A 12270-nucleotide genomic window follows, 5' to 3' on the forward strand; every position below is an offset into this window, starting at 1 on the left:
GTCTGTTTTGTCATCGCTGTATCCCAGATTCTGTAACAGTGCTTGCCTGGAACACAATAGGACTTAAATAAACTGTGCTGGAACGAACGAGTATACAAACAAGAGTTATATACGGAAGAGGAAGAGCAAAATAAAGAATAAAAAGTCCATGTCTGTATTTCAATAACATTTTTTTTCTTAAGTCCCTATAAGATTTTGCAACTAGGAGTAGAAGGGTAAGACGGCGACCCTACAAAATCCAAAACAAGCCTTTTTCACGCCTTCCCAAGCCCCAGGCAGCTCCGCGCCTGCGCAGACCTCCACTGCCCCACCCACTGCACTCAAGGGGCGGGGCCAGGCGGACGGCGGCTCGGGCGCGCGAGGATGACGTCACTCGGCGCGTGCCCGGGTAGCCCGTGGTAACACCTAGTCTGCGGAAGTGGAGACGAGCGGGCAGGCGGCTGACACAGGTAACCTGAGCGCTCCCTGTTGGGTCCCTGCCTTCCTCTCCAGCGGCACCTGGATGGCGGCGGGGTCAGCAGCGTCCCGTTTTGAAGGCAGCCAGGAGCCCACCCCTACCCTCATCTTTCTTGATCACCTGGGTTCCCATTCCCTCTCAGTCCTTCCAGACTCCTGAAGCTGAACCAGTTCTGGGGACTGGGCTGAGCCTGCCACTTCTCTCCGCCTCCACCCTCGGGTGGTGATGGGCTCTGACGCTCCTCTCCCCGGTGGCACAGACATTTCCCAGACTGCAGTTGCCGCCTCCTTCCTGTGTTGCCTCCAAGGCCCACCTAACCCGCCTCTCTCCGCTCCTAGCCCCACAGGGCTCAAATCCAATCTTGTTTAAGGAGACAGAACAGTTTCCGATTCTGTTCATTTCCACTTGCAGTGACACCCGGCCACCTTCCCTCCTCCCCGAGGATCCTTACTGAGAGCACCAAGTTTTGAGTTATTGTGTCCCTAAAGAGCATTCGTTCACTGTCAGTCTGGAGTTTTGCTCATTAAGGCATGTGTTTGTTGGGTAAGGGGGTGGCGCAGTAATGTGAAAATATATTGCTATAATAAATGATCCACATGGCATCCAGTCAACCGTCGAGATAGATGAAACAGTTACAGCATTTCATTAAAATGCTCCTGTCCTGTATTTCTTTTTTGTTTTCAAGCAATGATTACAATTATCCTCGCAAAGGTAGCCGTCAAAATAAATAAGCAACAGTACCCAACTAGGAATGTTTAGACCGCCAAAAAATGATAGGATTCGTATTGTTGATAAAGGAATGCGGGTTATTACAAAACCAACCAGAAAAGATATGGGTGGGGAAACAGGATTCCGACGTTTTTGTCTCATTTGATGATTTGGTTTTGTATTTTCTTGTACTTTCATATGCTCCATTTTTGAATAGGGCATATGGTACTGTACTTACTGTAATTCTGAGAAGCCTATGAATGACTTGCTAATTGGTAAGATTAGGCTCTTACATTTGGGGGACAAAGTAGAAAAAGGTTAGGGAATAATAGTAGTCGCTGTTTGTTGACCATCTGCTATATCCCAGGGACTGTGTTCAGCACTTTGCATGTGTTTTTTCCTTAGCTCACACAAGAACCTTGTGAGTTAGGAATTAGTATCCTCAACTTACAGGGAAGGAAACTTTGGTTCAGGTATGTGAAATTAACTTGCCAAAAATTCATGGTAACTATACTGGTGGAGACAAGCTTGAAGTTCAGTTCTATGTATGAGTTGAAAGCCTGTACTTTTTTTTTTTTTATAACTCACTATGAGTGATCAGATTCTAGGCTTTTTACAATAATGACACAATTCTATGAGTTTATTCACTCATCTATCCAAATGATTTGACACTTTCTAATATCTTTAGTATTAAGTTCTTATATACCTAGAATCAAAACACGTGGAAACCTTAATTTATTTATGATCCCCCTACACACACCACACACACACACACACACCACACACATACCATATTTCATTAAGAATGAGATAATTGGCAAATAAGATTGCTCAGTAACTTTCTGTTTAGAGCTCTCAGGGAATGAGTAATTTTGGACAGTTGAAAGTTTTACCCCTTTAGAAATGAAAATCATATTGACAGTTTTGGATGGAAAAAATTTAAATGCACTAAATAATTCTTTGCCTTCTAAAACAGTAAGTATACTGAACATATTTTAACTTTCCCTTATGTCTCAGAGCAGTCATTATGAATCTCATTTATTGTTGTGTTGTGATTTGGTGATTTCCTCAGGACATTTGTTATATTTGGCCCCCAAACTGCTTTGCATTTTGAGTTTTCCTAGACTTTATATAGTGTACTCCTTAATATCACCAAGAGATTGTAAACCATAGCAATTAAAATTAAGGACCGGGAAAGCACACTTGCAGGATTCCAGTCCTTACTCTGCCACTTACTAGTAGGACAGTGAGCCCAGACAACGTGGTTGACCCCTCTACACCTCAGTTTCCTCATTTGTAAAATGGGAATAATAAGAATACTTGTTGTCTGAGGTTGTTGTGAGGGATGTGAGTTAGTAGTATATGTAAAGAGGTTATAACAAACCACGCATATTCTAAGAGCCATGTAAGTGTTTCTAATATTATTATTAGTCTGGTTTTGGCTTTTTGTTCTTTGAATATTGTATTCTAGTTCTTTGAAAAATTTTTTTCTAATTTATTTTTATTTTTTTAATTGACGTATAGTTGATTTACAATGTTCTGTTATTTTCAAGTGTACAGCAAGGTGATTCAGTTATACATACATATATATATTCTTTTCCATTATAGATTATTACAAAACATTGAATATAGTTCCCTGTGCTATACAGTAGGTCCTTGTTGTTAATCTATTTTATATGTAGTAGTATGTATCTGTTAATCCCAAACTCCTAATTTATCCCTCCTGCCTCTTTCGACTTTGGTAACCATAAGTTTGTTTTCTGTGTCTGTGAGTCTATTTCTGTTTTGTAAATAAGTTTGTTTGTATCCTTTTTTTAGATTCCACATATAAGTGATATCATATGGTATTTGTCTTTCTCTGTCTGACCTACTTCACTTAGTATGGTAATCTCTAGGTCCATCCATATTGCCATCCATATTGCTGCACATGGCATGATTAAATTCTTTTTATGACTGAGTAATATTCCATTGTACATATATACCACATCTTCTTTATCCATTCATCTGCTGATGGACCTTTAGTTTGCTTCCATACCTTGGCTATTGTAAATAGTGCTGCTGTGAACATTGGGGTGCATATATCTTTTTCAATTAGAGTTTTTGTCTTTTCTGAATATATGCCCAGGAGTGGGATTGCAGGATCATATGGTAATTCTAATTTTAGTTTTTTAGGGAACCTCCATACTGTTCTCTATAGTGGCTGCACCAGTTTATATTCCTACCAACAGGGTAGAAGGGTTCCTTTTTCTCCACACCCTCTCCAGCATTTATTATTTGTAGACAATTTAATGATGGCCATTCTGACTGGTGTGAGGTGATACCTCACTGTAGTTTTGATTTGCATTTCTCTATGAAAATTGTTATTCTTTGAATAGTATTTGATATGTGGTAATTACAAGAAAATTAAATTATACTAACTAGAATCCTGTATCCTAACCTGTATGTTAATTAATTAATTTCTTTCTAGTTTCTTTCTAGTGTCTTTTCTCTGCTTTATTTTCTTACTTTTTAACATCCTTATTGGAATATAATTGCCTTCAATGGTGTGTTAGTTTCTGCTTTATAACAAAGTGAATCAGCTATACACATACATATATCCCCATATCTTCTCCATCTTGCATCTCCCTCCCACTCTCCCTATCCCACCCCTCTAGGTGGTCACAAAGCACGGAGCTGATCTTCCCGTGCTATACGGCTGCTTCCCACTAGCTATCTGTCTTACATTTGGTAGTGTATATATGTCCATGCCACTCTCTCACTTCATCCCAGCTTACCCTTCCCCCTCCCTGTGTCCTCAAGTCCATTCTCTATGTCTGCGTCTTTATTCCTGTCCTGCCTCTAGGTTCTTCAGAACCTTTTTTTTTTTTATTTTCTAGATTCAATATATATGTGTTAGCATACGGTATTTGTTCTTCTATTTCTGACTTACTTCACTCTGTATGACAGACTCTAGGTCCATCCACCTGACTACAAATAACTCAATTTTGTTTCTTTTTATGGCTGAGTAATATTCCATTGTATATATGTGCCACATCTTCTTTATCCATTCATCGGTCGATGGACACTTAGGTTGCTTCCATGTCCTGCTTACTGTAAATAGAGCTGCAATGAATATTGTGGTACATGACTCTTTTTGAATTATGGTTTTCTCAGGGTATATGTCCAGTAGGGGGATTGCTGGGTCATATGGTAGTTCTATTTTTAGTTTTTTAGGAACCTCTATACTGTTCTCCATAGTGGCTGTACCAATTTATATTCCCACCAACAGTGCAAGAGAGTTCCCTTTACTCTGCACCCTCTCCAGCATTTATGGTTTGTAGATTTTTGATGATGGCCATTCTGACCAGTGTGAGATGATACCTCACTGTAGTTTTGATTTGCATTTCCCTAATGGTTAGTGATGGTTGAGCATCTTTTCGTGTGTTTATTGGCAATCTGTATATCGTCATTGGAGAAACGTCTATTTAGGTCTTCTGTCCATTTTTGGATTCGGTTGTTTGTTTTTTTGGTATTGAGCTTCATGAGTTGCTTGTAAATTTTGGAGATTAGTCCTTTGTCAGTTGCTTCATTTGCAAATGTTTTCTCCCATTCTGAGGGTTGTCCTTTCGTCTTGTTTATGGTTTCTGTTGCTGTGCAAAAGCTTTTAAGTTTCATTTGTTTATTTTTGTTTTTATTTCCATTTCTCTAGGAGGTGGGACAAAAAGGATTTTGCTGTGATTTATGTCATACAGTGTTCTGCCTATGTTTTCCTCTAAGAGTTTTATAGTGTCTGGCCTTACATTTAGGTCTTTAACCCATTTTGAGTTTATTTTTGTGTATGGTGTTAGGTAGTGTTCTAATTTTATTCTTTTACATGTAGCTGTCCAGTTTTCCCAGCATCACTTATTGAAGAGGCTGTCTTTTCTCCACCGTATATTCTTGCCTCCTTTATCAAAAATAAGGTGACCATATATGCATGGGTGTATCTGTGGGCTTTTCATCCTGTTCCATTGATCTATATTTCTGTTTTTGTGCCAGTACCATACTGTCATGATTACCGTAGCTTTGTAGTATAGTCCGAAGTCCGGGAGCCTGATTCCTCCAGTTTTGTTTTTCTTTCTCAAGATTGCTTTGGCTATTCGGGGTCTTTTGTGTTTCCGTACAAATTGTGAAATTTTTTGTTCTAGTTCTGTGAAAAATTCCATTGGTAGTTTGATTGGGATTGCATTGAATCCGTAGATTGCTTTGGGTAGTATAGTCATTTTAACAATGTTGATTCTTCCAATCCAGGAACATGGTATGTCTCTCCATCTGTTGGTATCATCTTTAATTTCTTTCATCAGTGTCTTATAGTTTTCTGCATACAGGTGTTTTGTCTTCTTAGGCAAGTTTATTCCTAGGTATTTTATTCTTTTTGTTGCAGTGGTAAATGGGAGTGTTTCCTTAAATTCTCTTTCAGATTTTCCATCATTAGTGTATAGGAATGCAAGAGATTTCTGTGCATTAATCTTGTATCCTGCTACTTTACCAAATTCATTGATTATCTCTAGTAATTTTCTGGTAGTGTCTTTAGGATTCTCTGTGTATAGTATCATGTCATCTGCAAACAGTGACAGCTTTACTTCTTTTTTTCCAATTTGGATTCCTTTTATTTCTTCTTCTTCTCTGATTGCTGTGGCTAAAACTTCCAAAACTATTTTGAATAATAGTGGTGAGAGTGGGCAACCTTGTTTTGTTCCTGATCTTAGTGGAAATGGTTTCAGTTTTTCACCATTGAGAACGATGTTGGCTGTTCGTTTGTCCTATATGGCCTTTTTTATGTTGAGGTAACTTCCCTCTATTCCTACTTTCTGGAGGTTTTTTATCATAAATGGGTGTTGAATTTTGTCCAAAGCTTTTTCTGCATCTATTGAGATGGTCATATGGTTTTTCTCCTTCAGTTTGTTAATATGGTGTATCACATTGATTGATTTTCATATATTGAAGAATGCTTGCGTTCCTGGGATAAACCCCACTTGATCATGGTGTATGATCCTTTTAATGTGCTTTTGGATTCTGTTTGCTAGTATTTTGCTGAGGATTTTTGAATCTATGTTCATCAGTGATATTGGCCTGTAGTTATCTTTCTTTGTGACATCTTTGCCTGGTTTTGGTATAGGGTGATGGTGGCCTCGGAGAATGAGTTTGGGAGTGTTCCTCCCTGTGATATATTTTGGAAGAGTTTGAGAAGGATAGGTGTTAGCTCTTCTCTAAATGTTTGATAGAATGTGCCTGTGAAGCCATCTGGTCCTGGGCTTTTGTTTGTTGGAAGACTTTTAATCACAGTCTCAATTTCAGTGCTTGTGATTGGTCTGTTCATATTTTCTATTTCTTCCTGGTTCAGTCTCAGGAGGTTGTGCTTTTCTAAGAATTTTTCCATTTTTGCAGGTTGTCCATTTTATTGGCATATAGTTGCTTGTAGTAATCTCTCATGATCCTTTGTATTTCTGCAGTGTCAGTTGTTATTTCTCCTTTTTCATTTCTAATTCTATTCATTTGAGTCTTCTCCCTGTTTTTCTTGATGAGTCTGGCTAATGGTTTATCAATTTTGTTTATCTTCTGAAAGAACCAGCTTTTAGTTTTATTGATTTTTGCTATCGTTTCCTTCATTTCTTTTTCATTTATTTCTGATCTGATCTTTATGATTTCTTTCCTTCTGCTAACTTTGGGGGTTTTTTGTTCTTCTTTCTCTAATTGCTTTAGCTGTAAGGTTAGGTTGTTTTTTTGAGGTGTTTCTTGTTTCTGGAGGTAGGGTTGTATTGCTACAAACTTCCCTCTTAGAACTGCTTTTGCTGCATCCCATAGGTTTTGGGTCATTGTGTTTTCATTGTCATTTGTTTCTAGGTATTTTTTGATTTCTTCTTGGATTTCTTCAGTGATCTCTTGCTTATTAAGTAGTGTATTGTTTAGCCTCCATGTATTTGTATTTTTTACAGATTTTTTCCTCTAATTGATATCTAGTCTTATGGTGGTGTGGTCGGAAAAGATACTTGATACGATTTCAGTTTTCTTAAGTTTACGAAGGCTTGAATTGCGGACCAACATGATCTATCCTGGAGAATGTTCCATGAGCACTTGAGAAGAAAGTGTATTCTGTTTTTGTTGAATGGAATGTCCTGTAAATATCAATTAAGTCCTTCTTGTTTAATGTATCATTTAAAACTTGTGTCTCCTTATTTATTTTCATTTTGGATGGTTTGCCCATTGGTGAAAGTGGGGTGTTAAAGTCCCCTACTATTATTGTGTTACTGTCGATATCCCCTTTTATGGCTGTTAGAATTTGCCTTATGTATTGAGGTGCTCCTATGTTGGGTGCATGAATATTTATAATTTTTATATCTTCTTGGATTGATCCCTTGATCATTATGTAGTGTCCTTCTTTGTCTCTGGTAATAGTCTTTATATAAAGTCTATTTTGTCTGTTATGAAAATTGCTACTCCAGCTTTTTTTGACTTCCATTTGCATGGAATATCTTTTTCCATTCTCTCACCTTCTGTCCGTATGTGTCCCTAGGTCTGAAGTGGGTCTCTTGTAGACAGCAAATATACGGGTCTTGTTATTGTATCCATTCAGCCAGTCTGTGTCTTTTGGTTGGAGCGTTTAATCCATTTACATGTAAGGTACTTATAGATGTGTATGTTCCTATTACCATTTTCTTAATTGTTTTGGGTTTGTTATTGTAGGTCTTTTCTTTCTCTTGTGTTTCCTGCCTAGAGAAGTTCCTTCAGCATTTGTTGTAAAGCTGGTTTGGTGGTGCTGAATTCTCTTAGCTTTTGCTTGTCTGTAAATATTTTAATTTCTCCTCGAATCTGAATGAGATCCTTGCTGGGTAGAGTAATCTCGGTTGTAGGTTTTTCCCTTTCATCACTTTAAGTATGTCCTGCCACTCCCTCTGGCTTGCAGAGTTTCTGCTGAAAGATCAGCTGTTAACCTTTTGGGGATTCCCTCGTATGTTAATAGCTGCTTTTCCCTCGCTGCTTTTAATATTTTTTCTTTGTATTTAATTTTTGATAGTTTGATTAATATGTATCTTGGGGTGATTCTCCTTGGGTTTATCATGTATGGGACTCTCTGTGCTTCCTGGACTTGATTAACTATTTCCTTTCCCATATTAGGGAAGTTTTCAACTATAATCTCTTCAAATATTTCCTCAGTCCCTTTCTTTTTCTCTTCTTCTTCTCGGACCCGTATAATTTGAATGTTGGTGCGTTTAATGTTGTCCTAGTGGTCTCTGAGACTGTCCTCAATTCTTTTCATTCTTTTTTCTTTATTCTGCTCTGCAGTAGTTATTTCCACTATTTTATCTTCCAGGTCACTTATCTATTCTTCTGCCTCAGTTACTCTGCTATTGATTCCTTCTAGAGAATTTTTAACTTCATTTATTGTGTTGTTCATGATTGTTTGTTTGCTCTTTAGTTCTTCAAGGTCCTTGTTAAACGTTTCTTGTATTTTTTCCATTCTATTTCCAGGATTTTGCATCATCTTTCCTGTCATTACTCTGAATTCTTTTTCAGGTAGACTGCCTGTTTCCTCTTCATTTGTTTGGTCTGCAGGGATTTTACCTTGGTCCTTCACCTGCTGTGTTTCTCTGTCTTCTCATTTGGCCTAACTTACTGTGTTTGGGGTCTCCTTTTTGCAGGCTGCAGGTTTGTAGTTCCCGTTGTTTTTGCTGTCTGCCTCCAGTGGTAAGGTTGGTTCATTGGGTTGTGTAGGCTTCCTGGTGGAGGGGACTAGTGCCTGTGTTCTGGTGGATAAGGCTGGATCTTGTCTTTCTCGTGGGCGGGACTGTGTCCGGTGGTGTGATTTGGGATGTCTGTGACCTTATTATGATTTTAGGCAGCCTCTCTGCTAATGGGTGATGTTGTGTTCCTGTCTTGCTAGTTGTTTCACATAGGGTGTCCAGCACTGTAGCTTGCTGGTCATTGAGTGGAGCTGGGTCTTAGCGTTGAGATGGAGATCTCTGGGAGAGCTTTCACCATTTGATATTATGTGGAGCCAGGAGGTCTCTGGTGGACCAATGTCCTGAACTCGGCTCTCCCACCTCAGAGGCACAGGCCTGTCACCCGGCTGGAGCACCAGGCCCTGGGTAGTTCATGGTTTCTTAGGAAGTGTAGACAAACTGAAGTCTGGGGTTGCAGAAATCTCAAGCCCAGCTGGGGCTGGAAAATCTGCTTCCAAGCTCACTCGTGTTGTTAGCAGGTTTCAGTTTCATGTTGGCAGGTTTCAGTTTCTGGCTGGCTGTTGGCCAGAGGCTCAGTTCTTCTACCCATATGTTAATTTATTAAATTCACTTTCATTGTGTCTTTGTAATGCAATATGCGTTTTTCTTAGAGTGTTTGGAGTAGAGCTTTCAAATATTTTCTTTTATTATATGTATTAAAATAATGGACTTTCAATGTCTGTTTGAATTTTGGGGGATATTTCAGTGTTTTAAATTATGGTTTACCAATACATGGGAACCCTCTCTACGTCTGAATTGAATGTCAGTTGATTTACACAACCCTTTATGGTGCCCTGGGCAGTTATACTATTGCACTCATGTTATCTTGCTTCTTTGTGGATAAGTACTTCTTTATAAAACCACCATTATGCATTGGCCTCATATAACGTTATCTCCTCAGTATAGTTCTCTTTCCTTCTATCTCCCTCATGGAAGTAAAAAACAAATTGACTCTATCAACAAGGTGAAATAATGTTCCGTATGAAATTTGCAAGGTATATACCCATTTTCAGGTGTGTACTTTAATCCAAGACCAGCTAAGAGTTGATGTTGACTCCTTTGATGTCCCTAGTTAGGAACTTGAGAATAAATGATCTATCCTTTATTTTAATACTATTAAGGCTGATGATCATGTTAAAACTTCTTGTTGAATATATAGGCTATAGTTTTTATAAAATTGAGTATTTTTATGTGTACAGCTCATTGGCATTTAGCACATTCACAGTGTTATTTAATTATCACCACTGTCCATTTTCAGAATTTTTTTATCTTCCCAAACAGAAACTCTGTACCCATTAAACAACAACTCCTCATTCCCCTCACTCCCTGTACCATCCTGCCCCAGCCCCCTGTTAACCTCTATTCTACTTTTTGTCTCTATGAATTTGCCTATTCTAGATTCCTCATGTGGGTGGAATCAGACACCATTTATCCTTTGTGTCTGGTTTAGTTCAATTGGCATGTTTGCAAGGTTCATCCAAGTTGTAGCATGTATCGGAATTTCATTCCTTTTATGGCTGAATAGTATTCCATTGTATTATCTACCATATGCTGTACTTCTGATGCATATTTAATTTTGCTTATTTAAAAACTTTTTAAATTTTCTGTTTTTTTAATTTATTAAAAAATAAATTGATTTTAAAATAAAATTTAAAAAATAAATTTGATTTGAAGTCTTTAATCTGCTTTGATTTGATTTTGTTTATGATGTAAGATAGTGGTCCAGTTTCATTCTTTTGTATGTGGCTGTCCAATTTTCCCAACTCCATTTATTGAAGAGATTGTCCTCTCCTCATTGTATATTCCTGGCTCCTTTGTCATAAGTTAACTGACCATACATGCTAAAAAAACCAAAAACAGTTCACCAATTTCTCCCACCGCCCACCTCTTGCCACTGGCAACCACCAATCTGTTCTCTGTATCTGTGAGCCTGGTTATTGATTGATTGATTGATTCCACATGTAAGAGAACATATGGTATTTATTTTTTTCTCTCTGCCTTATTTCACTTAGCACAATGCCCTTGTGGTTCATCCATGTTGTCACAAATGGCAGGACTTCATTCTTTTTTATGTCTGAATAATATTCTGTTGTGTGTATATACCACACTTTATCTATTTGTTCATGGATGAACACTTAGGCTGTTTCCTTATCTTGGCTATTGTAAATAATGCTGCAGTGAACATGCGGTGCATATATCTTTTTGAGTTAGTGTTTTTGTTTTATTTGGATAAATACCCAGAAATGAAATAGCTGGATCATATGGTAGTTTTACTTTTAATTTTTGAGGAACCTCTCTACTGTTTTCCATAGTGGCTGCACCAATTTACATTCCCACCAACAGTATACAAGGGTTCCCTTTTCACTGCATCCTTGCCAACACTTGTTATTTTTAGTCTTTTTGAAAATAAGCATTCTAACAGGTATGAGGTGATATCTCATTGTGGTTTTGATTTGCATTTCCCTGATAATTAGTGATGTCGAGCACCTTTTCATGTACCTGTTGGCCGTGTGTAACGTCTTTTTTAGATAAATGGGTATTCAGATACTTTGCCCATTTTTAAATTGGATTTTATTGTTGTTGTTATTGAGTTGTATGAATTCTTTATATATTTTGGATATCAGCCCTTTATCAGATATATGATTTGCAATTATTTTCTCCCATTCAGTAGGTTGCCTTTTCATTTTGTTGATGGTTTCCTTCACTCTGCAGAAACTTTAGTTTGTTGTAGCCCCACTTTATTTTTGCTTTTGTTGCTTTTGCTTTTGGTATCAGATGCAAAAACTCATCGCAAAGACTGATATCAAGGAGCTTACAACCTGTATTTTCTTCTAGGAGTTTTATGGTTTCAGGTCTTACATTCAAGTCTTTAATCTGTTTTGAGTTGATTTTGTATGTGATGTAAAATAGTGGTCCAGTTTCATTCTTTTGTATGTGGCTGTCCAACTTTCCCAACACCATTTATTGAAGAGATTGTCCTTTCCTCATTGTATATTCTTGGCTCCTTTGTCATAAGTTAATTGACCATACATGCATAGGTTTATTCCTAGGTTAACTATTCTGTTCAGTTAATTATGTGTCTTGTTTTGTGTGTGTGTGTGTGTGTGTGTGTGTGAATTATGCCTGTTTATACTTCTCATTTCATGTGGTATGAACTTAACACTCATACCAGATTTGATTTGAGTCAGATTTGATTTGACTGTGAGTGCCTAGAGGATCAGGATTGGAGATATCAACTGAAATAACATTGTTATTGAACTGTGAACAAAATACCTGGTAACAGTGTTAAACTGGAGCTTGAGCATACATTATAGTGTTGTTTTTCTTCTCACCTAATATTTAGTCAAAAAATAAGAAGGAAAATAA

General features: G+C 37.7%; 1 protein-coding gene across 9 annotated transcripts in view; it reads left to right on the forward strand.

The window, feature by feature from the left end:
* Positions 1-331: 331 nt before the first annotated feature.
* The window catches only part of AOPEP (aminopeptidase O (putative)), a 361551-nt gene continuing 349612 nt past the window's right edge, over positions 332-12270 (forward strand). For 8 of the 9 annotated variants that reach the window (XR_010945107.1, XR_010945108.1, XM_067744804.1 and 5 more), the window contains exon 1: positions 332-449. The gene's annotated coding sequence lies outside the window, so the exon portion shown is untranslated. The remainder of the gene's footprint in view (positions 450-12270) is intronic. The other variant, XM_067744809.1, reaches the window with a different exon arrangement.

This window comes from Pseudorca crassidens, chromosome 7 (genome assembly GCF_039906515.1).
Source record: "Pseudorca crassidens isolate mPseCra1 chromosome 7, mPseCra1.hap1, whole genome shotgun sequence".
NCBI lineage: Eukaryota > Metazoa > Chordata > Mammalia > Artiodactyla > Delphinidae > Pseudorca > Pseudorca crassidens.